Consider the following 25,955-nt stretch of genomic DNA (forward strand, 5'->3'; position numbering starts at 1 on the left):
GCCCTGAAAGAGACAATAGGGTGGAAATGAGTCTTGAATATAAGGAACTGGAAGTTACCACTGCCAAAGGTTGAAAGATGAGTCTAATGTAATGAAAAACTCATGTCAGGAGGATTTGAAATATCTAAGAGGGTGATGATAAAGTTTTCACTCTGCTTTTGTCCAGAAAAAGGCATAGCGGACCCTTTGGGAAAGCTGTGTCCATGAAATACAACAGACAAACATTAAACTGAAACAGAGGAACTCCAGATACAAAGGAAATTAAATGAAATAATAGGAAAGGAAGTGATTTCAGTAATTACTGTGAGAGTATATGTAAGATAGTGGGAGGTAAGGAGATTTAGATTGTTGTGTGTGTATAAATTTCATTTCACTTAGATGGTTGGTTCTGACTTGCTTTCATCATATTTTTGATAAAATGGAAGTGAGAGAGTGTTTGGACAGATATGCTCTACTTAAAGAAATTACCATATCCATCTTTTATTCTACTTCCATTTTAATTTTACAAAGAGAGCTGGAGAACAGCTCATGCAAGTCCTAGCTTTCATTATACTAATCACATAGCTCCAGGGTCTAGAATGCTATTAAAAACACTAAGATTAAAAAAAATATATTGATGCACAATAAGAATATAAGTGGTTGTGCTGGCTCAACCCTTTGGCTTTGTAGCCCTGTATTTAAATGTTAACTCTGTCAGCTACTAGAGCATGTAAGATCAAGGAAAATATACAATGATATCCCAGATATCATATATATGGCCTGATTCCAGCAACTTAAAGCTCTTGCATCTTTTTATTTAATAGCTTTTAGTTTAATTTTCTTGCACAATTTAGGCAACATTGCATTTGACATTACAGTGAAGTTAGTGATGGGATAACCTGACATTATCCTTTGAGTCACTTAAAGATACCTAAAGGTAGAGAAGCTAAGGTCTTGTAATCCTGCCTAACTCCTGTTGCAACACATTTCCATCTTTGCAACTGTCTTATGAAGATGCTAGACCCAGTTCATTTTCTTTCCATGATTTGCTTCCAGTAAGTACTGTTTTTTACTTACTATGATTTGCCAGGAATGCAAAGGGCAGGAAGGATAAAAAGAAGTCAAGGAGTGACAAAAGATGAAYGTTTTGTTATATCTTTGTTTTGTGAGAGGCGAGAAAATACAGTAGTTACTTTTTGGATAAGATTCATCAGAGATTCTACTTTTTGTAGCTTTATAGCTTTGAACTTTAATAACTGTGTGGTTTCACAGCTGAATACCTCATAAATTTCAAGGATTTGGTTTGAGAATCAATGTGTTAGCAGGTCAGACTTCTATACCTATTTCTCAAATCTCAATTCTTAGAATGATTTTGTGAATAAGACTCTTCAACTGCTACATGTCATTTTTGAGGCAAGTCATATTGTTCCAGTCTGTTTTGTTTTGTTTTGTTTTGTTTTATTTTATTTTATTTTATTTTATTTTATTTTATTTTATTTTATTTTATTTTATTTTATTTTATTTTATTTTATTTTAATATGCTGAATTTTCCATTATACTTTTGTTTTAGTCAGTGGTATTATTTTTGAAAAATATATTAAAACTTTAGCCATAGCATTTACCAGTAGTGACTTTCCAGGTATTCTTTTTCATTTTACTTACAGCAAAGTCATTTTTTTTTCTTTATAACCATCTGGCTTTCCAAGATTTGTTTTTGTACTATCTTACGTGTCCAGGGTACTTTCTAGTCACATGTATCTTGAGTATCATGCAACAGAACTCTGTTCTCACTCTCTCTCTCTCTTTTTTTTTTTTTTTTTTTTTTTTTTTGTGCAGCTCATCTTTTTTTGTGACAACAAAATTCCAAAATGCAGCATAACTCATTGAAAGTATTGTGTGGTCAGCTCTAGGAGAGGTGAAGAGTGATCTCTGCTTTTGGAAGTCCCCTGTGTCACCTTTGCTTATCAGTACCCCAAAGCCAGGGTTTGCTGACAGTCAGACTTAACATCTCCAGCACTGCTTAGTATCTTCAACATTTTGCCAGTGAAAGCTGTGGTGGGCTGAACTAGAAAGCTGTAACTCCATAAAATACCTAATCCCTTTTGAGCAAAAAGTGACATAGAAACAGCACTAATCTATGTCACTGGCAGCAGATATGCCTCTATTTGGGTGAAGAATTTTAATATTGCTACTGTGCAATTGACTGACAGATTGACTAAATACACTCAGATTCTGCCCCAGAGCCTCAGGCTTGACAAGTTTTAGAGATGTATTTTATATGTTTCATTTCCTGAAGACTGTCTTTGGGCTGCTCAGAATGGGTGCTGCAGGGACTAGGTCTGTCTCTAGTCCTAGGTAAGAGAGTTTCCTCCCTTGTTTGTTTGCCACTTCATTTCCTATGAGGGGCAAGGGGCACTATCGGTTAATGCCATTTTATTTTCTCTTACTTTGTCAATATTTCTTGTTAAACACTTCTTTAATACATGCATATTTATATAGCCTTGATATATTTATATATATAATATATGTAAGCATAAAATATCTCACATATATATGGCAGATATTTATTTTATGAGAGATATATCCATATCTATCTATATCTATGTCTATATCTGTATCTGTATCTGTATCTCTATCTCTATCTCTTTCTATCTCTATCTCTATCTACCTGTATCTATAAAGATATCTATAAAGATATATGTATCTATAAAGATATCCTGGCTTCAGGCTCCTTTCCTCCACAGTGATTGTCTAAAGGTAAAATAGATAAAGTTGGGTATGTTAGATCATGACAAATATTTAGCATTCAAGCTAATTTCTATGTCTTTCTGTGTTGTGTTTAGTCTATACACATCAGTCTGGGCACAGGAAAGGAAACACAGAGGTATCTAGTAAAAAGACACCTAATCCAACCATATTTACTGTTAGCTTAATTCTTTTAAAGGACATTTTAGAGGTGAGAATAATCGGTGAGACTGAGTGAAGACTGCTAATTAAAAGCTGGAGGATGAGAGCTATGACTATATTGGAGTTTCCTTTAGTACCTTATGTTTAAAATACTATGATGAGAAGTTATAGGACTTGAAGAGATATTCTTTTTCTGAAATTCGTGGAAATCACGTCATATTCTTGTTCCTAAATATTTTGTAGAAATAATTTGGAGTTCCTCTCACCATAACCATGGATATCGTAAGTAAGTTGTCTTCTATTTCTTTCAATTAATTAATAAATTTTAGCTTGTGAAGTACAAAAATATCTTCTATATGGTGATTTTAGTTACTTCTGTACAATGCAGGAAAGTATAAAGACAAATGACTAAAGAATCACAGAAGCCTTGGTAATTACTTATGTTTTTGCCTGCATTATAAAATGGAAAATTAGCTGGAAGAAGATTATCTGTGTTCTTATTGTTTCTATTCAAAATCTAAGGTGAAGTTTAAGTATATAGCACTTTCTAGCACTTAGAAACTTGAAGCAGGGATCAACATGAAGCCAGAATCTCGTTATGGTTGCTGTTGTAAAATCCATCAAGTACTAATAGGAAACTAATCTGAAAAAATGAAGAAGTATAGGTACAGGGCAGGAGATGAAGCTTTGAAATTTTCATGTGATGTAACTTTGTTGAGTTCTAACGACCATTAATAAAACTGAGCAGTTATTCCATTTCTACATATTCATGAGTCGGTAAATGTGTTAGCATTTTTTCCCAGAGCCATGCAAGTCGTAATTTGAAAAGCATTTTCTGCATTTACCCTTACATGATTGCTAGATATTTTTCTAGACTAGTATCTTTAATAAATCAGAAGTCATATTGAAAAGTAAAATAATTCTGTATTGAAAAGTCTTGGGGTTTATATGGTCTAATAAAAAGAACAGGAAGGAGAACTTATTTTATTGTACTCTGGCTGTGCTGAAATAAATGCCCGCTGTTACTTTGCTTGTATATATTCAGGTTTTCTGAACATTAAAAGAAATACGATTTTTCTTGGCAATGCGGTGAAGTTTAGTTCAGTTGTATGAGGTGCCATTTAGAAATGGAAAATATTGATGTGAAAGCATGACAGCAGAATCAAGGGTAATCAGATTTCTAACATGGCTTTGAAACATTACAGTGCCTACAGTTTACTTTCTTGTTTGTGGTGCTGTTGAGATTACTTTAAGAACATTGTTATGTTCCTAAACATGTGCTTACATTTTATTTCTAGTCTAGCTGGGTTTTTTTTGCTGATATGTTCAACACAATCTTAAAACACTACCGAAGATACATATGTGGTTATAGTACCTTTATTACTGTTGTTGTGCACACATTGCAAAGCAGATGGTATTTTCAGTAAGTTACTCATGAAAGATATTCTTTGCATCACCACTTGAAAGAATTAAGTATTTTGTTTGCTAGTCAGATCCCATTAAAATCCTTTTTCACCCTTTTGTTATTGGTATACGTGTCCAGTGGGATAAATTTAATCTCCTCAACCATATGTGTTATACACCATAAATATCATAATATGATTTTTCCTTGTTCAAAGTAACTTTAATGAACTGATTTATTCTTTATATAACTCATGATTTTACAAGCATATGGTAGTCCTACCACTTACCAGTTTCCTTAGTTTTAAAATTAATGTCATCCTTTTGATCTGCAGAAATCTGATTGTAATTCCAGGAGATATTTTGAAATGCTTTATTCCATTAAATTAATTTCACATCTTCTAAGCATTTCATGCAGGTGACCAATATCAGAATACAAACTTTATTGCTAATCTTGGTATACAGCTTTCAGCAGAAACAGCACTGATCTGTCTCATGCAGACAGCTAATACTAATACTAAAGGTTGTAGCAAGACTGTTTAGGAAAACAGCACTAACTGGAAGGTTTAACTAACTACGAGCTTATTTCTTTACTCTGAAGACAACTTGAGAGACTCTTGTAGCTTTGGTCAGTACCTTGGTTGAGTTGTCATCTGCGGCAAAGTGGATTCTGTTCCCTCCCACGTTGTGAATGAACCCACAGTTGTGTTTGATCCCATGAGCTTCGTTACCATAAAGACCACCTGCCAAGAGTGGATTCTAACCTGCAGGATCTATTAACTGCCACAGTAGCCTCATGTAGTTGTTATCATTATCAAATAACAAAAAAAAAAAAAAAAAAAAAAAAAAAAAAAAAAAAAAGAGGTCCTCCTTCAGGCTGTTTTATTTGGAATGACAGGTTTGAAGATCAGTGCCAGCCTCCCTAGTTAGGAGGCCTTGAAGATCTCAGCCTAGAGGTTTTCCAGGCAAAAGGTTGCTCTGGCACAAGCGTATTTCATCTGCAGTAAAAGGGTGCTTTAGTTGTCTAACTGCAGCTATTTATTATAGAGACATCCACCTTTAGCTTTGGGCAAACACCACAAGCAGCATTTGTATTCAAGACAATAGGCTCTCATCAGTGTGAATTCCTGCCTACTATGCAAGGTGCATCTTTTGATCTTTTAGAAAGAGCTGGAAAATTGGATGGTATTTGCAAAAGTCTTTCAGCTGAGAAATGTCAATAAAGTAATTGTGTTGAGACCAGTACATGCAATTGACTTGTTGGAGGGGCCACGGGGATAGTTACAGGTGCAGGGATGAATTGCGTCTATCTGTTGATTACATGCAACGAAGCTCGGAGATGAGAAATTGCCCACAGGCTCAGTATATCTGGGCTGTACTGCCAGATCTCATTTGATGTGGCATATAGGAGTGGAAAAAATAGGGATATAGTTTTTCATGCATTTTTATGCATTGTCTATGTAAATACTTTGCTTTCAGCAGACTACTAAATACATGAGGGCAACAATAGAGCGTGATTGCCCAGTATACACTTGGTGCATAGTAACAAATGAGAAAAAAATGCATAACAATTTCTTGGTGGAACTCTCTTGCAGTCTGTCCCTTTACACACACACTTTTCCTTTGCACTTTTTTGCAACTTCGTTCGGTTTAATATGTCTATTTGCTTGTCATTTCTCTTCATCTGTACCACTTCTGTAAGTAAATAGAAATAATTATCAGGGGTTTGAATGATTATCATCTAATGCATGTGTTTGCTGTTAATCCATTAAGTTAAAAAGATCAGTATTTACTTCTTTTTTAAATAAATATGGAAAAAGCGATCTAAGGAATATACATAGGTCTCCGTTCCTCCTTGAACATTGCTGTTTTGAATGCAACATTCTTCAAAAGTTGGTCTTTTAATAAGCTTATAAAAACATCAGGTTATTTATAAAGTACAAAAGCAAATGCTGTACTCGATGCAACACTGCATCATTGTCAGGGTAAGCTGATAGTTTGTTAAAAGGCTGGTTTTGATATAGAACGAAAGCAATCAAAAAGTGGAAATGAAAAGATAATCCAAATGGAAATACAAGGAAAGGCAAAAAAGATAAAGGGCTCGTGTAATTTTAGTGCCTCCTTGCTAGGAGAAGATGACAGTATCATATGTAAGGAGAAGAAAGCAGTGAATTGGGGTGTCCACTGCTGACTTGCCAAATAAAGGTCTTCCTGAGGTCAGCTTAAGATCTTTGATTTTACTGATTGATGAGTGTCATCTTTGCAGCTCCTAGAGTAGCAGGAAGCATGAGGAATTAAACAATTTTTATTTGTGCTGAAGAAGGCACTTCAAAATAATCTGTCTTCTCTGTTTGCATGTTAATACCACCACACAATCTGTCTTAAGGGATTTCTCAGTGAAAGTTCCTCATTTGGTGTCAGAAGGGAGAATCTCATAATGCGACAAAAGCTGCTGAGCCTTCAAAAAGATTTTGCAAGGAATTCCACGGCTTAGTTTCCTGTTACCTCAGATGTGTTACATTGTTTTTGTTGTTTTTTTGGGAGGTGGATGGGGAAGGAAAGTAGTTTTATCAACTTGCTGGTTCACATAGTGTATCACAAGAGCAAATGAGAATTTATATGCACCCTCTCCATACTGAGGCTTTTATAGACCTCTATTTTATCTTCTCTGTCTCTCAACCAAGCTGCAGCATCCTTGACTGCTATGGTAGTTCAATGTACAGTGTACAGAAAGCCTGTAAAGAAGTCTAATATGTTAAGCATAGTAATGGATTTAGTAATGGATTTAGTAATCCATAAATATAGAAATATACATTTTTAGCATCGGAATAGAAAGAGATCTCTTAGGATTTCTAGAGTTCTCCCAAGTAAAAGATGATTATGCTTATTTGAGGTTTACTCAGAGATTGACTTTTTTGCTTATTTAGGAAGTGCATATATCTTTGATTCTATAATTTATAATTTCCCTTACAGCTGTAATTTTGAAAAAAATAAGAAACAGCAAATCCAGATGATTCACACGTGAGCTTTGTGGTAACTGAAAATTCCAGAAAGTGGAGTCCATTGGCTGCCCTTTGACATATATAAATCTAAACATGGGAGAACCATTTTATAGATGTTGAATTTTATTAACTGTCATGGTATGCTAGCAACAATGAAACTTCCAACTTCATATTAGTGACTGAGATGGGTTTTAATTGTGTTCCTCCCCTCCCCTCCCCTCCCCTCTCCGCTCCGCTCCGCTCCGCTCCTCTCCTCTTCTCCTTGTATTTTACAAGAGAGTTTAAAGTAGGATTGGAGAGATTACATTTCTTAATAGATATCGTATGTCATACAGGATTTGCCATTTCCTAACTAGTAGCTTTGGGTTAAATCTTCTAAATAAATATTTCAAATAAGTTGTTGCCAATTATTTGTATGTATAATCTTACAATTTTATGAATTCTGTGGAAACTCAAATTATGGGAAGGTAAGATATTAAGTTAGTCATTCTGCAGTTGCTCTCCTGCTATAATYCCTTAACAAAACATGTTGCTCTTGGATGCACAGTGGAAGAAGTAGCACTGACTCCCTTCCCCAGCAGTTTTTGAGAGCTCAACCAAATCCACACCTTGTTTCAATAGTGCTTCCCTAATGCGGAGCAAGTTGGTGGTTATGGTCAGAACATTTGTTAAAAGTCAAACAAACAAACCCCCTTACATGTTGTGATTTGGCATATGGTAATRCCTATGTGGTGAATTAAGGCACTCAAGCAGGAGAGTTTATTGCAAGTGTCCATCCAGTGGGGAGTGAGATGGCATAACACTCCACAAACCTGCTTCTTTTGCTAGCCAGTGGTCCTACTTGATGMATCTAGCATGTGCATGGTCTGTTGTTATAAATAACGTAGAAAATGCCTCCTAAATGTCTGAAGTACATACAAAACACTGTCCTCCTTGACCATTTATGCCTCTGAGGGAACATCTTCTAATAGATGAAGATGTTAATCGAGATCATTTGGGCACACAAATTGAGCCGGACACAATAGGAATTCCTGTGGGACTCTCTAGAACTGTGTGAACTTCCCACCTTGAAAGCTCTTCTAACATTCAGGCAAATAGTTAATTGTGAAGGTGCCGTGGATCATCCATCCATCCTTGGACTACAAATATTCTGCCTTCTTACACTGACTAATGTCACTGTTTCTACTGTTAGAGGCTGCGAAAGGTCAAAACATCTCTCAAATTCACAACATCTACCCCAAGTTCTTGTTTTAGGACCCTGCAGTGTAAGGAAAAATTCTAGATACCTTATTTTATTTTTCAGTTGTACTATCGAAGATCTGTCTTCAGGTTCAAGGGATTAATTAAATAATGGCCTGCTGTTCTTTCTGCTAAATTAAGGGAGTATTTTCATTTATAGTAACCTGGGCCTAATGGATATAGAAAACCAAAAGTATGAGAAAGAGCAGTGAAGTGCTTTACYGGTATTATGTTGCTAAGAAGATACCTCTTGTTTTGTCTTTTTTAAAGGAAAATTTGGATTAAAAGCTCACAGAAGATGAAAGCAATCTTTATTTTAATTGTGTTGAGTTTGATAAACACTTCAAATTTACTTTACATACAGAAAAGGAAAATGTTTGTAAGTGATATGATGGTTACTTAGATACAATTTTAGGTTTTGATTATTTGGATCAGGAAGCAGTGTTTGATTATCTAAGTACATTTATTTTTTAACTCATTGACCAGAAAGTGAACAACTTTGTGAATCTTCTGAGTCATCTGCCTAAACTGACAGCTTGACATCTAAAAGGAAATGCTGTCCTATCAAAATAGATATTTAGAAATATATCACTCAGTTTGCTAATGTCATGATTTAAAAATAATTTTAGGGACAGTGCTGTTTCAGAGGGTTCTTTATTAGCTCAGATAGGTTGACATTATTAGACTATGTCAATAGATTTTTTTCTCTAAACTTTCTTCCTTCCTCCCCAAATAACAACAACAAAAAAGTTAAATTTGGTTGTGCTTCATTTTGGTTTTGTCTGCCAGTCTTTCAGTCTTTCACAAAAAATTTCAAAATAACTCCTTCAAAATTCTTGATGGTGATGATACACTTTAAAACATATGATTCCAGACAATTATCTCACTACTGAAAATGGAATTGCTTTTTTATTTCCTGTTTTGCTAAAATCTCAGCATTTCCATTTCATCAAGGATGCAACATAGAATGACAGTTCTTCAAATGCTAGACTGATGACAAGACACACCAGGTGGAATAACTAGTGTCTCAAGAAATATTCTGTAGGCCTTCCACCCCTCTGGGAACATAATTCCCATTTACTACACTTAGGTTCAGAAGCAGTTAGCTAGTAAAGTGCCACAGCTGAATTATCCTCAGACATAAATATTGGTTATATGCATGCCTTACTGTCAACAATTTTACTTGTCACAGTAACTTTTTTGTTTTTATCTGAGCAAAACTTAAATTTAACATAACCTGAAGAGTTGACCCCTCCCTAATTGGGAAATGTTGTAATTTGTACGCCAAATAAAGGACACAAAGACTGTAAATGAATGTGTATATAAATTGAAACAAACTACAAACATTTGCTAAGAGTCTGTCTGTAATCTATTTAAACAATTAACTATATCTTTCAGTTTTTCAAAGGCCTTTAAAGATTTGTTCTTTTGGTGGTTTTGTTTTGCTTTGTGTGGGCAGACTCTTTTTTTCAGTCTTGTTGCTGTGCCACTAATTGGTTTTCTTGCTGAAATAGCATGCTCTAAACATAAAATGTTCTGTACTTGATACAAGGACCTCTCACATATGGCTTGCTTTTGTTGGGAACTTACTGTCTTACATTATCTTTAAATCTGAACAAGGCTATACTCTAGTGGACAAAACATTTGTATTAGGGCAAAATATATCAACTGGTATGTAGTGCATTTTTCATTACTTTTTTTTCAAATATATTTTTAATGCTAGTGTATAGTAGAGTCTTGTAGTCTTGTTAAATCTTGTTAAATCTTGGTGCATTTAGTTACAGAACCACAAAGGTTCTGTACAACATGTGTAGGTTTTGGGCTTCATGCCAAAGGCTGGATGCTTACATTTTACGGAATTTGCAAATGTTTGATTAAAAAAAACCCAACAACAATGAGACCCAGAATTAGGAGTCTGAGACCTTAGATGGTTGGTCAGTGCCAGCTACAGGTTTGAAACCATCATTTCTCCTCCCTACTTCAATCTCCTCACTCAGCAGTGGTTCTGTCAGTCTATGTACTTTGAAATAAGGATAAGCAGCACCCACCCACACATAGACAGGACAACTCCTGGYCATGTTCTCTGACCAAGTTGGGTAAGGAGGTCTTTTGGGTAAGGAGGGTCTGCCCTGAGTCACGGATACTGATAGATTTCTTTGTGACAAGGGAGGGCTGGTGGCATCCCAGGAAACCCTGCAGCTGGAAGTGGGCTGCACTCAGGGCAGATGTTGGGATAACAAAATCTTTGTCACCCTTTTCCTGGATGTGGATAGAATGGGAATATCCTCAAATGTGACTCCGAGCTTGCACATGAGGTGCATAAGCAAGAAGTCAGAGCCTGTGCAAGCTGCACAATGCTCCTCACTGGAACAGGGCTGCCTACAAAATTTATAATGTAACTGGTTAATCTATCCAGTCATGAAAATATCAAAATTGGGGGGCAAAACTCAGATATCTCTCTACTCCTACACATATTTCRGTTAAGCTGTTCTCACTGACTAGAATCATGTGAGTAATAATATTCAAATGAAATTGCGGTTGTTTTTCATAAAGAAGTGGTAGAAAGTCTTGTCTGGATTGAACAGCCAGAAGGAGAGAGAGAGAGAGAAGATTAAAACTGTATGAAGTAGAAATCCATATAGGATGATAGGAATTGATCAGACACTTATTACTAGAAGCATAAACAAGAAAATGCCTCCCCCAAGCACATCTATACTTGCAAATATACCAAAGCAAATATGTCAGCACATAGCACAGTGCAAACTTTTTTTTTTTAATTGGTGGAAGTGCAGTTGTTCAGAATACAGATTATCTTAAAGTGCAATAAAGACATTTTTCCAAGGCTAATCTAATCTTGCATTGACAGCATGGTTGGATTATGTTGCATAGTGGAAGCACTGCAAAATCATTGAAGCTGGCAACATCTCACAGCAGTTCTGGAATCATGCAATATARCTTACAATTAAATAATTTAAAAGCAGCAGAAATGCATTTATATAGTGTCATATCACAGATTCACAGATTCACAGAATATTTAAGGTTGGAAGGGACCTCTACAGATCATCTAGTCCAACCTTCCTGCTCAAGCAGGCACACCTATAGCATGTGGCACAGGGCGACATCCAAGCTGTATCSCTGACTGAGGAACTTTCTGTCTTAGGTGTAGTTTTTGTTAGGAGGTCTGCATCATGATGAACTGCACTGTGCAGACCCACCAGCTTGGGTCAGCGTTAGCTCAGAATCTCTGTGATCTGCAGTGTGGTAGAAAGATGCTCTGTGGAGTCTCTGCTTTATTTATTAATATGTCTTTATTGARTATGCCACTGAGAAGTCTGTGCGACTGCCCTTGACATTCATGATTGCAACAAATTATTAGTTATCAATATCCTCAACATCTAATCACTCTTAAAAATCTTGGAGTCATCCAAATCTGCATAGAAACTTATTTTCTCTGCTGCACAACATTCATTGTTGGTAAGACRCTCTTGAAGCTGAAAATTACAGTATTTTTATTTTATAGAACAGTGTCTTGCTGGGAGACTTTAGCAACAGAAACACTGTCCTGGGAGAAATTTAAAAGGTAACTGTTGCTCGCTGTGTCTATACTATGTTTTTGCATTTGCCTTTTTTCTCCTCTAATTCAAATTTCTTTGCCTATCATTGCTCAGGAAATGTATAGAATTAATCTTGTAAAAGAACAAATCGGTGTGTGAACAGAGTCGAGGGTGCAGGCAAGCAGTCTGTTATGCTCGGAGAGCTGTCCCTGAAGGACACACCAAATTGCACATTGTGCTTGGATGTAATTCTGCCATGACTAGACAGATGGGTGGCTATAAATGAAGTATCTTCCTATTCCCTCTGAGACATAAGCAGTAATGTCCTTCCTTAGATGTTCTGTCATGGCAGTGTACACAATTAGCTACAGAATATTAGTTACTCTGCTGGATGCAAATCAACAGCTTTCTGTAAGTATAGTAAAGGCACAAACCTATCAAATGGTATCAAGATACCACATTTTCACATACACTCAGATAGTCTTGGTCATTTTTTTGCTCACCAGCAGAGTTCGGGGAGACTATATAATGAATGGACAGTCTTATGTTTATTTGTAATGAACCACAGTGTAATGTTTTCATCTTCTTGTCCATTTAAATGCAAAAGAGCACATTTCACTTTGTAATGAACCATATACACTGATGTACAACTTCACTGAAACATCAATTTCTTCCAAAGCTTCTCATCCAGATGTAATAGCTTCACAGTGGAGACTATTTGACATTGTGGTGAAACACCAGTATGGCTCTTAGTCCGAAGTAGAATCTTCTTTAATGCCCTTCATGTTGWGGAAAAAGAAATACATCCCACTCTTTAATTTTATACCTTAAAGATATTTATTTCAAATCGGAGGATTTGCCTGAAATTCTCTGTGACCTTAACAACATCAATGAGTGTCTCGTTATCTCTTATGATCTGGCAGGATAGATTGCTTTAATTAAGCAATAGATGAATTTGATTAAGCCCCTTTGTCTGATGCATGTATAAAAAAGAAAGACCTGACCTCTGTCAAGGATCATCAATAGATCATGGCTCTGTCATTTTTTTTCTTAGATATGAAGCCTCCTCAGTTTGTTTCTCTTGCAAAATATGGGTTTGATTTGAACAATTGCTTTACAGGGAATGCCCCGTGGATGTCTGCCACCCCAGAGAATCAGGCTCTGAACTGGGACTTGTCACCCCTGGCAGTGACATAATTTAGGAAGTATGGAAGACCTTCTCCAGTTTCTGTAAAACACCTTTATCAGCTACTGTGCAAAGGTAGCAGTGCTATTCACTCTGCTTTTGCTGTGAGCCATGTTGTGGAGAGATCTATGTCATTTTTACTGTTGTGTCAGTTCTGTCCTGAGCTGTTAGTCATCTGACATTTCTTAAAACTTAGAATAAAATTAATAACCCTCTGGAGGAGCTCCTATTGATTTTAAGGTAGCACGGGGAAGACTGGCTGTACTTAAGTGTCTAAAAGCTCGTTATGTAAATTAATGTACAATAAGCTTACCATGAAATAGAGAAAAAACCTTTTAAAGTTGCATTTTGTGCCTTCGTATTCTACTTTCTGCTCAGATTTCACTCAGCTACCTCTTTTAAAATATGGGCATATTTTATGGAAGGGCTAAATCATCAGTAATTCTTAAATAATAATACAAGTTCATAACTTTATTTTTTTACATATCTTGCATCTGTGCAGTACCCCTACTGATAAACTGAGCTTCCTCTTGGTTACTCCCAGATAATAGTACTCCCAGATAACAGCATATTTTATTTTAAGCTTTCTCTTGATGTGTGACCAAGCACCACAAATTTGCATCCCAATCTTAACAATTTATCGTATGTTCAGCCCTTAGAGAGGACAGTATTACAGTTAACAATCCTCTTTTCCTCCTTTCCTATTTTTCTAAGAAGTATTTGACAAGTCTTCSTGATGATCCTGTAAAAGTAGAAAATGCATGCACAATATTTGAAATGAAAAGGCCTTTGATAAAATTAGTCTTCAGAATGATATTCCAGGAAAGATCTTAAGTGTTGACCCAGTATTTCTATAAAGGCAGAGACCCCATTGCCTTATCTAAGTCACACAGAGAGTGACTTTTGCAGCAACGTGAAACAATTTGAAGACACTTTGGGGAGTCTGAGAGTGATTAAGAATTCATGTAGGTATCCCTAGTATGCTCTCATGTCACAGTTGGAAATATTTGATAGGGTTACCTGTAGACTGCAGAGTGACAGAGTGACTGTGCTTTCCAAGCACTTTTTTCTATCATGTATGACCAAGTCTCCTAGAAGCTTCATTTCTTTTTTTTTAACTTTCTATCTTTCTTACCTTTGCTGCACATTTGCATTTGTCTTGGAAAAGAAGTAGCTGTGTATTCTGGACCACAGTTGTTCCATGTAAAAACGAATGACTCGTTCTGCTTCATGCTCTACAGTATTTATGTTTGTCCAGTTGAGGAATTACTGAAGGTTAAGGTTTTAGCATTAGTCGACACAAACTCAAGCCTGTGACATTACTGTGCATCACAACACTGCAAAATTTCTAAGTATCTGGTAAGTTCTTCTGAGATTCCTAAATCAAAAGAGCTCTTGAAATGGGATATAGGTTATCCTGATCACAACTTTTTTCAACATTAAAAACAATTTAGCAACTTAAGCATTGCCATCATCTTATTCTCAGTTTTCTTCTCTGTAAAACAAACCAAAATAAAGCAAAAAATAAAAATAAGCAAAAGAACTAAACCCCAGATTTTTATTGTGAAGATCCATGCCTTCCCATGTCTTTCTCTTTTTTTTATTCGTGTGCTGCCTTCTCCAGTACATTTGTCCAGCTCTAGAAAAGTCTCTCCAGCAGAAAGATTTCTCTCCAGCATTTGAAAGATGTCTTTTCAGTTATGGACTTTCTCTGCTGATAGCAGAAGTGATTTCTCACTCCATCTGTGCAGAAATTACTGTAATAATGACAAATCCAAATATTTTCTAATAAGATTAGAATCCTATAAAACTCTTCAATTCTGTAAGGATCCATTGGGTCTGTCTGTTGTGTACAAGTGTCAATGTTCACTTTGTGGATGGGAAGTCAATGTGAACTACTTCTTTGAAATAAATTAAGTTCATTGCCATTCAGTTTAAATATATAGTCTCATACAATTTGTAAATATATTACTTCCAGTGTAGCTATCACACATTAATATGCCCAGATGTGGTAACCTGGATAGAAGTTGCAAGCTACCTTTTTTTAATTCTTAATTTAATTCTGTTTAATTCTTTATATGGATGGGATATGGTTTTGTCACTGTTGCCTTTCATTCAGTTCTTTTACTTGGCAGCAGCTTCATTCTCTTGCTTGGGCATTGGTTAACCCAAATTAACTACTTACATTGAAGCATGCAGTACAAAGTTTTTTCCAGATTTGTGTATCCTTTGATAGCTGCTAATTCAACAAAGGTTTAATATTTGCTTTAAAGTTAGCTCCTCATTTTGCAGATACCACCAGATGCTGCTTTGATCCTGTTCTGCACCTTTTGTTTTTTCATTTTATTCAAAATGACTCTGTCCATTTTGGAGTTGCATAAGCATCCTCACATCTGTTCTTTTGTGATTCTCCAGGAAAAAAAAAAAAAAAAAAAAAAAAAAAAAGACTGGCAATTCTGTCTTCTTATGAATAATTTCCATACCCCACACCAGCAGGACACCCAGTCCTGATGTGATGTTAGTAATTAGATTCCTGAGCATCCTTTGTGTGATCCTTAGCAATGAGGTTGAATATCTCTCCTTGTGCATTCTTTGTAAAATAGGTAGGGTTGTGTCAAAGTACTATTTCTGAAGCACGGTATGGAAAGGGAATGGGTTTTCATTCACAGGTTCAGTTCTTTTACCTGGTGTCTTTGTTGCCTGCTGTCTCTGCTTCTCTCACTCTTTTTTAATCACTGCCTCAGAGATATGYGAACCTTCATGGAACGGAAGCTGGTGAAACACCCTGCTCTATCCACACGTGTCTTGAATATACCCCTGTCTTAAGCAGTGACTTCTGTTTAGTTGGTGTTGGAACTCAATTCAGCAATCTCTTTCCATAACATTGTTAAAAGCAGAGCATCAGCAAGAGCCTCAAGTATCAAGGCCATTTAACCAAATCAAAACCTAGTAAAACCTGCTAGGAGTCTGGAAACGCCTGAAGCATTTTGTAATGATACTTTGTCCGCAAATTTTGCCTGGTCTTAGGTAATGTTTGTTTTAAAGTAGGAGGGATAGTAGGGCAGAATATAGTAAAGACCTGCATGCAAAGCTGTGTCAGATGAACATTGCTGCTGTTTTTATTTTTGTCATTTACCTGGCAGAAATTCCTGGACAAGAAACATGACAGTCCTCTACATTTCTATATTATAAATGGAAATAGATAAATACCTCCAGACAGTGACCCAAGAAATACTTAATTGCTGTCTGAAAAAGTCTTCCTCCTTTCTGATGGTGGTGGAAGTTGTCCTGACTATCCTTTTATTAACACTTCTCCTAGGCTGTATGACCTTGATTCCCAGGTATATATGGAGCTATTAGTGTAGAATGGAATATCATTGAAAGAGATATCATATTTTAAAACAGATGAATATATGAGAGATTCCAGTTAAATTCTAGAACAAGAGACTGGAAATAATCTTTAAAAAATTAGAAATGAAACCAACAATTTTTACATATTAACCTTTTTCATTTTGGTCTGAGGATAAAATACACCCATTTTATTCTTTTCTGCCAGACTATTCATATTCTTTTAGCTATATTCTCCATATTTTTATGKAAGCCACTTAAATTAAGAATTTTTTTAAATTAGTTTGAGGTTTTGGAACAAAATAAAATGCAATGACTAAAATTTAACATGTGTGATAAAAATAGATTCTATCTTTAATAGAGAGATAGATAACATAGGGTACAAATTTACGTAGAGTTAGGATGGAAAATCACAGCATGAATTTCTGTCTCCTGATACCTAAAACTGGATAATTTGGAAATAAAAAGGAGATTGTAAGTCGTATAAATTGTTCTGTATCTGTGGGCAAAATATAGATCTTGGAAGCAGAACAAGAAAGGAAAATATTTGCTCACTTGATATCTCTGGTATTTCTGAGCTTCTGCCAGCACTGTATTGGAATAAAACCAGTATCTCTTGAAATGAACAAAAGAGTATAAAGTTGGAGTTGTAGATTTGAATTAGGTAGAAAAGTGTTTGTACCTCTATCAAGAATCACCTGCAACTACTGACTGCCTTTTTGGGGAATGTTGAAAAGTGCAGCTTGCATATAAATGCTCCTTTTTGTAGTTGTTGACCAGAAATTCCATCCTTGTTAACATCAACACCACGTTTGTTAGAAAAGTTCTAGGTTTGCAAATGGAATGAGGAAAGTTTTATTTCAGAAAATTTCAGCTGCTTCAATCTGTAATAGTTTCCTTTGAAATATCAATGCAATTGATCATAGGGAAAAAAAAAAAAAAAAAAAAAAAAAAAGGATATCCATGCTTTTATTTTCTGCTGTTTCTAGGGAAACAAAAGGTGAAAATTTTTAAATACCAGTTTCATGTATTTTGGAAAGAAATTCAAAACAAAATCTGCTTTTTCAAATTCCCTTTGGCTTTTCACTATGTTCTCAGTCAGTTGTTCTGTTTCCATGGAGCTGTACGAATTAGTAGACATCTGGGTGGTAAAAAAAAAAAAAAAAAAAAAAAAAAAAAAAAAAAAGGCACAAAACTAGGGTACATATCTGACATTTTCATAAAGAAAACACTGCATTTCTTTTGCTATCTAGAATGTACAAGTGAGCACATTTAAGTGTTTTGAAAGTTTCAGTTACTCTCCAGGCAGAAGTATCATTACTGGAGCACTTCAGCAGAGCTCTTTTCTCTCTGTTGAACTGTAAGTGCTCAGCAGATTATGGCAGCTGCAACAGGATTTAGATTTCATCACTTCTGTTGTTGAAAGTAAAATAATTCCCTTTCAGTTAAAATAGTATTAGCAATACTTCTGTAAATTTGCAGGCCTTTTATCATCTCATTGTGCCCAAGGTCACTGTTTGTAATGCAAGATTTTCCACATTGTCCAGGCATATTGTGGCGTACTCACAGTGTACTTGTGAAATGATTCATCAATCGATCAATCAATCACTCTCTGTATAGCTCTAAAATGACTCATCAGTTAATCAGTCTGCTAATTTAATTGCTACTTGCCCCTTGCCAGGTCGGTAAARATGCCATTGTGGTCCCCATAAATTAAAAATAGTACTGTGATAATGTAATAGCAGTTGCAATTAATTATTCATAAATTCTTATTTATGTGATTATTCTTCTGTCTGTGATGTAAATGATATTTAAACTCTAGGCTCTATTTTAGGAAAACTTAATGGCAAAGAAAGATCTGCCATTTAAACTGAGGTGAATTGAATTTCTAAAGAATAAAAGGAGAAAATAAAAGGAAACATGATCCACATCCTATTCTTTTCTCCAGGTCCATGGTCCATTACCTAGTGAAAAGGTTAATAATTTGCCTCTGGAATAACAAGCTTCAGATTGTCCTGCTTTAAAAATGCATTTCTTATCTTCTCAAGTGCTAGAAACTACCTAGATGGCTTTTATGTCCTTATATCCCTCAAATAATACTGATAAATGCACAGTTCAGCAAGCAAAAAGGTGAGAATTTTGATCATTAAAAAAATATAGGGCAGCAATAGCTAACTAGGTTTGACAAAATAACATTCACTGTCCACAGACTTCTATACTTAGCAGTAATTTTCTGCTGATTCTTGTAGCAGTATCTCTTGCAGCAGCRTCGGTGAGAGGCTTCTCCCTGCTACTTTCTACAGATTTATACATTGAGAGAAACTTTGGATATTCTGCAAAGACAGTCTTGGATATTTCATGATGAGCACATAAGCAATGGGATGTGTGTGAGGGACGTATTACCTCCATGAAAATCTGGGGTTTGAGTTAAGTAACATCTGGCACTCCAGAAAGCACCTGGATTTCTCCATGTGAAAAACTGACCAGGATCCTGCAGCTCTGTGGAAAGCACTGTTSTGTTCTTGAGTAATATTAACATTTACTGCAGGGCTTGTTCCTTGACCCTTAATGTCCAAGATGTTGTACCTTTCCGTCTTGTTATCTTCTTTTCCTTTTCATGCTATTCCTGAAGGAAAAATGACCGAATTTCTAGCTAAAATATTAAGTGTCAGCTGCTCAAAGTGGTGCATTATACTTGTAGGCACTCCTTTGGTCTCCCTGGTTTCTGAAAAGTTGTATCAGAAATCCTGGTGGGCAGAAAGCACAAAGTGCTTCAGAAGAATTGTTGACATGATAGAAGTAACAGAGAAAAATGGCCATGAGATACAGTAGCCCTCAAGGCAGCTGAGCAAAGGAAGTCTGCAAAAGACTTCCAGCTGCCAAGAGGACCCAGAGGAAGTGACTGCAATGGCAGCACAGTATCTAAACAGTCGCCAGCTAACTTGTGCAGTGCTTTGGAAAGTGTTTTCTTAGGAAAGGAAGAGTTTCGGCTTCTAACACAGATGGAAGTGCCTCTGATCGTTATTCACCATGAGGTTGGTTTCGTCCCACAGCTCAGAGCAGTATCTTGTAGTGCAAGCGAAAGAGGCCCTTGCATCAGGGAGCAGACTAGTACGTGGTGCTCATGTCAGAAAGCTGAGCTGCTGCTGTTACTGCCCCCTAGACTTTCATGGTATGKGGGGCAGGGGGAGAGCAGTTCACCTATAGTTTAAAAAAAAAAAAAAAAAAAAAACAAGAGGAGAGGCAGCACATCTCAGAGGCAGCAGCCACCTCTCCATGAAAATGCAGCAGGTGAAGCAAGTTTGGCCCAGGCAAAATGGTCCAGACATTTCCTTCATGGTCCATGATCGCACAAAAGCAGCCTCAACAAAGCAGTATCACATTCTCTGGGTAAGAATACTTAGTTTTAGTTTTGGCATCTCCTTTAAGGTGGCTCTATCTGCAGCATTTTCATTATATTCCAATCAGTGAAGACTACGTCAGCTGAACCCAAGCTGTTGGATATTTTTAAAAGCTGGCAAATATTGTAGCCAACATAAAAATATAGGATCTTTTCTTGAGAGAATCACCAGACCAAGATGAGTGATTCTGGGGAGGAATCTGTAAAATCATATTATTTTCTGCTGCTTTGGGATGCCATGGTATATATATGCTGTTTATGGAAGAAAATGAGTAATATACCWATATGATCAAAGACTATTTTTTTCTCTTTTTGATTAAAAGCAATATTTCCTTTGTCCTGCACTTGCCCCAAAGTGCCATTTAGGCACTTCACCATCTTTTTTGGGGTCAGAAGCACTGCATTTCGGCTCGATGGCAGGGTGTAGAGAGTGGTTGTCAATGGTGCGGAGTCCAGCTGGAGGCCTGTACTTAGTGGTGTCCCCAGGGGTCAGTTCTCGGTCCGGTCCTGTTCAACTTATTCATTAACGACCTGGATGAAGGGCTGGAGTGCTCCCTCAGCAAGTTTGCCGACGATACCAAACTAGGTGGAGTAGCTGATAGCCCTGAGGGCTGTGCTGCCATCCAGAGGGACCTGGACAGACTGGAGGACTGGGCGGTGAGAAACCTCATGAGGTTCAACAGGGGCAAGTGCAGGGTCCTGCACTTGGGGAGGAATAACCCTGGACACCAGTACAGATTAGGGGTGGACCTGCTGGAGAGCAGCCCTGCAGAGAGGGACCTGGGTGTCATGGTGGACGACAAGTTGACCATGAGGCAGCAGTGTGCCCTGGTGGCCAAGAAGGCCAACGGGATCCTGGGGTGCATTAAGAAAAGCGTCTCCAGCAGGTCGAGRGAAGTGATCGTCCCCCTCTACTCAGCCCTGGTGAGGCCACATCTGGAGTACTGYGTCCAGTTCTGGGCTCCCCAGTACAAGAGGGATGTGGAGCTGCTGGAGAGAGTCCAGCRCAGGGCTACSAGGATGATCAGGGGCCTGGAACATCTGCCCTATGAGCAAAGGCTGAGAGAGCTGGGCCTGTTCAGCCTGGAGAAGAGGAGGCTGAGGGGGGACCTGATCAGCATGTATAAATACCTCAAGGGAGGCAGTGAGGAKGAGGGGGSYGGCCTCTTTTCAGTGGTGGGMAGGGATAGGACTAGAGGAAATGGCTTCAAAGTGAAGCATCGGAAGTTCCACAGGAACTTAAGGAAGCATTTCTTCACTGTGAGGGTGACAAAGCACTGGAACAGGCTGCCCAGAGAGGTTGTGGAGTCTCCTTCTTTGGAGATCTTTAAAACCCGCTTGGATGCAGCCCTGTGCCACGTGCTCTAGGTGACCCTGCGTGAGCAGGGGGGTTGGACTCGATGACCTCTGAGGTCCCTTCCAACCTTAAGCATTCCATGATTCTATGATCTTTTCCCTTCAGCAACATGAGAACTGTGGCGTTTGGTGTTTTTTTCCTTAAAACTGTTAAAAAGGAGATGAACTCAGTTTCCCAGTTGCAACTAAGAGGAAAAAAAAAAAAAAAAAGAGGGATATAATGTAATTACCAGTACTGGAATCTCGCCAGGATACTGGACCTTATTTCCCTGAATTTCTCCAAAAAGTGTCATGGGACGCACTATAATTACAAGCAATCAGGACCACAGTTCCGTATCTGACATGAAACATTGCCTCCAGCAACTTAGAGCACCAGACTGGGGCATTCATTCAGCACTGACTCAAAAAGGCTGTCTAATGTGTCACCGTCATGTTTTCAGTCTTCTTTTAATTTTGCTATGTATCTATGGCTTGTCTCAATATCTTAATAGTCAACATCTGTACATTTTACAATGCTGTGCTCCACAAACAGCAAAATAAGATAAGCCAATGTTGTACGAGCCAGTCTGTGTTCCTTAAAACCATTTCATAAGAAAAGTGTGTGAAAAATGTCAGACAAGATTTTTCCCTGTTCATGTGGTCTTAAAAGTGAGAGAAAGTAACATCATAGCATTTTAACTGCAGTAAGTTTTAAAAACTTTTATGTATGACAAATATAAATTCTGTAGCAAAGAGCTGGAAATTAGAAAGGATCGTCCTATCATACTATCTTGGCTATAGTATATTGTCACAGACTGTCTTTTGTAATTTACTGACAGAAGGCATATTGAAGTTTATGTTACCGATTTGCGTAACAAACCTAGTCAAGATTTACTAAAAAAAAAAAAAAAAAAAAAAGAGCAATCAAAAACTCTTTAACATGAAATTTGATTTTCCTCACTTCATTCAGAAAACGAAACCCTGTTTCTTCTGTGCAAAAAAGTCACTGTTATTTTCCATAAAGAGAACAATAAGCCTACAAAAAAATAGAAGTCAAAAAGGAAATTGATTAGGCTTGCTCATATAAAATTATGCCTATATTGTATATCCAATAGTTGACAAAGATAGAAAAAATGGATTTGTGTGGTTTGTGTGCCAGTTTAATGACATAAATAAGTTTGTAAAGTCCTTGATGGGAAGAGCCAAGGTGGAAGGAAGGATACATGTGTGAGAATGTTTCCACTCCAAATTATGATCAGCTCTAATATTTTTCTGTCAGAAAGCRGAATTGGTAATAGCATAGTGATTGTGTATAATACATCTGTATCTACATACTACCTAATCCAGGCCATTTCTCATCAAGGTGAAAACTTGTCAGGACGAATGCTACTCATAGAAGTAATCTTCAAACTCTCATATTTATGTGGGTGGCCTCTTATGAAGGAGATCAAACTTTTAACAAATTAGTAACAGATRAACAGGAAAGGTGGTGTTTGACAGAGGTGCAATTAGGTATTGTGGACAGATTTTAATAATCTAGAAAAGAAGGTCTACAGAACAACATTAACAACAGAGAATGAAGCATTTTGCTMTTCTAACTTGAGCTAAGGATTATTATTGCTACTTTATTCCATTGCCCAACTTTTAACTAAACAAACTGTAACCCAGCTCTGCAGCATTACCACTGTTATGCCCTAGGGAATGATTCAAGTAAAATAACAATGTATTAGTTTTGTAATTGTTGCTGATTAAGTTGTAGTTGTGAGACAGTACTTCACTGGACAAGCAGAAAAAAAGGGCAAGCAATGAAAGACATGCTTTTACTGGGAGGACCCACCTCCTCATTTAGTCAGTCAAATGTTTTTATCCTTTTATTACCCTGTAATTTGAGGGCAAGTTCAGTGAATAACTGTGGAGGCCATTAGGAGCTGTCATGGAGAATTTATTTGTCTTTGGATGGAAGGTGGAAGCAGTACAGCAGATACTATACTCCTTCAAAGTGGATAATTCTCCTTTTGCAAGCTTTTTAATACTACATTTATTGTTTCCTGGTATGTCTCCCTAGCCTGTTCTTTGTTGCTTTTGCTGYTTTTGTCAGAATTAAAATTTATAGAAGTGTGGCCCAGGAGAGCCAATCTTGTTTTGTGGAGTGACTACACTAATAGTCTACAGTGAGTCTTACTGGAAACTTGCAGAAAACATAGTAAAAATCCACACCTCTGCAGAAACTAAAGGTCTGGTGACATTTTTTCTTCACTGCTACAAAATACACATAGTGAGGGGAAAACACTTTCTTTCAGTGATGTAACTCCAGAGCAGATCTCATCAAAGTCGGTAAAAGCAAATGCCACTGAAGTCAATTAAATTGTTACAGATATATCATAGCTTAACAGTACAAGCATCTGACTTCTTGTGAAAGTAGTTGTTATTCTTATGTTCCCTGAAGTGTATTAGACATCTTGAACACAAGAGAAAAATCTGGTCTTTGCTTTAAATAATGTATGATCTGAATTACAGAAGACAAAGAAGCTATGTTAATTTATAGAAGAGAAATCGAGTGACAGCAATAAGTTCATCTAGTTGCTTATGTACGACACATTTATCTTGGAAGAGTCTGTCCTACTCAAGGAGTAGAAGATGTGAAAGACAAGGTAGGTAATTATACAGTTTCCAAAATTCATGTCACTAATACTTTATGCAATTCACATGTCCTGAATAGGTACAGTGTTACAGGGCAACTCTATTGGGAATGTATCATCTTTGTTCTTGTTGAAATTGATCCTTGATTTTTGAACCTCTTTATAGCTATGCTATTTCCTTAACAGGGTTCCTCTTGCTGCAAATGTCTCAGGGAAGAGGAAGAAAATAAATAAATAAATCATAGAATCCTTAAGGTTGGAAGGGACCTCTAGAGCTCATCTAGATCAACCCCCCTGAAAACACAGGGTCACCTAGAGCATGTGGCAAAGGATTGCATTCAAACATGTTTAAAGATCTCCAGAGAAGGAGATCCCACAACCTCCCTGGGCAGCCTGTTCCAGGGCTCTGTCACCCTCACTGTTAAGAAGTTTTTCCTTAAGTTCCTGCAGAACTTTTGGTGCTTCCATTTGTGACWGTTTCATCTAGTTCTATCGCTGSCCACCACTGAARAGAGGCCAGCCCCATCCTCCTCACTGCCTCCCTTGAGGTATTTATAGACACTGATTAGATCCCCCCTCAGCCTTCTCTTCTCCAGGCTGAACAGGCCCAGCTCCCTCAGCCTTTGCTCATACGGCARATGTTCCAGGCCCCTGATCATCCTSGTAGCCCTGYGCTGGACTCTCTCCAGCAGCTCCACATTCCTCTTATACTGGAGAGCACAGAACTGGACAGAGTAGTCCAGATGTGGCCTCACCAGGGCTGTRTATAGGGGGACAATCACCTCCCTCAACCTGCTGGAAACACTCTTCTTAATGTACCCCAGGATCCCATTGGCCTTCTTGGCCACAAGGGCACACTGCTGTCTCATGGTCAACTTCTTGTCCACCATGATGTCCATCCAGGTCCTTTTCTGCCAGGCTGCTGTCCAGCAGGTCAGTCCCCAGCCTGTACTGCTCTCTGGGGTTATTCCTCCCCAAGTGCAGTACTCTGCACTTGCCCTTGTTGAACTTCCTGAACTTCTCACCGCCCAKTYSTCCAGTCTGTCCAGGTCCCTCTGGATGGCAGCTCAGCCCTSTGGACTATCAGCTCCTCCTCCCAGTTTGGTATCATCAGCAAACTTGCTGAGGGAGCACTCCATCCCTTCATCCATRTCATTGATGAATAAATTGARCAGGACTGGGCCGAGGACTGAYCTCTGGAGGACACCACTAACTACAGGCCTTCAACTGGACTCAGTGCCACTGCACCACTCTCTGCACCCTTCCATGCAGCCAGTTCTTAATCCACCTCACCATCCACTCATCTATCCCACACCTCCAGAGSTTGCCCAGGAGGATGTTGTGAGGGGATGGTGTCAAAAGCCTTACTGAAGTCCAGATAGACAGCATCCACCACTCTCTCCTCATCTATCCAGCCAGTCATTCCATCACAGAAGACTATCAGGTTAGTCAGGCATAATTTCCTCTTGGTGAATCCATGCTGACTATTCCTGAACACCTTCTTGTCCTCCATGCGCCAGGAGACAGCAGCCAGGATGAGATGTTCCATCGCTTTTCCAGGGATAGAGGTGAGGTTGACTGGCCTATATTTGCTTGAGTTCCTCCTTCTTGCCCTTTTTGAAGACTGGTGTGACATTGKTTTTTTTCCAGTCCTCAGGCACCTCCCCTATTCCCCAGGATCTTTCAAAGATGATGGCGAATGACTTAGCAATAACATTTGCCAGCTCAGGTAGCACTCTTGGGTGCATCCCATCAGGTATTTGTGGGAATCAAGTCTCCCTAAGTACTCTCTGACCSAATCTGTCTCTACCTGGGGCAACTCTTCCTCTYTCCAGTTCTCTTCTTTTGTCCCTAGGCTCTGAGATACCAGAGGGCTGCCCTTGGCGAACACTGAAGCAAAGGCAGCATGCAGCAACTCCGCTTTTTCTGTGTCTTTCATAATCAGGCCATCTACCTCTTTAACCA

The sequence above is a fragment of the Nothoprocta perdicaria genome, unplaced genomic scaffold (genome assembly GCF_003342845.1).
Source record: "Nothoprocta perdicaria isolate Ctin4 unplaced genomic scaffold, notPer1 scaffold_239, whole genome shotgun sequence".
Taxonomy (NCBI): domain Eukaryota; kingdom Metazoa; phylum Chordata; class Aves; order Tinamiformes; family Tinamidae; genus Nothoprocta; species Nothoprocta perdicaria.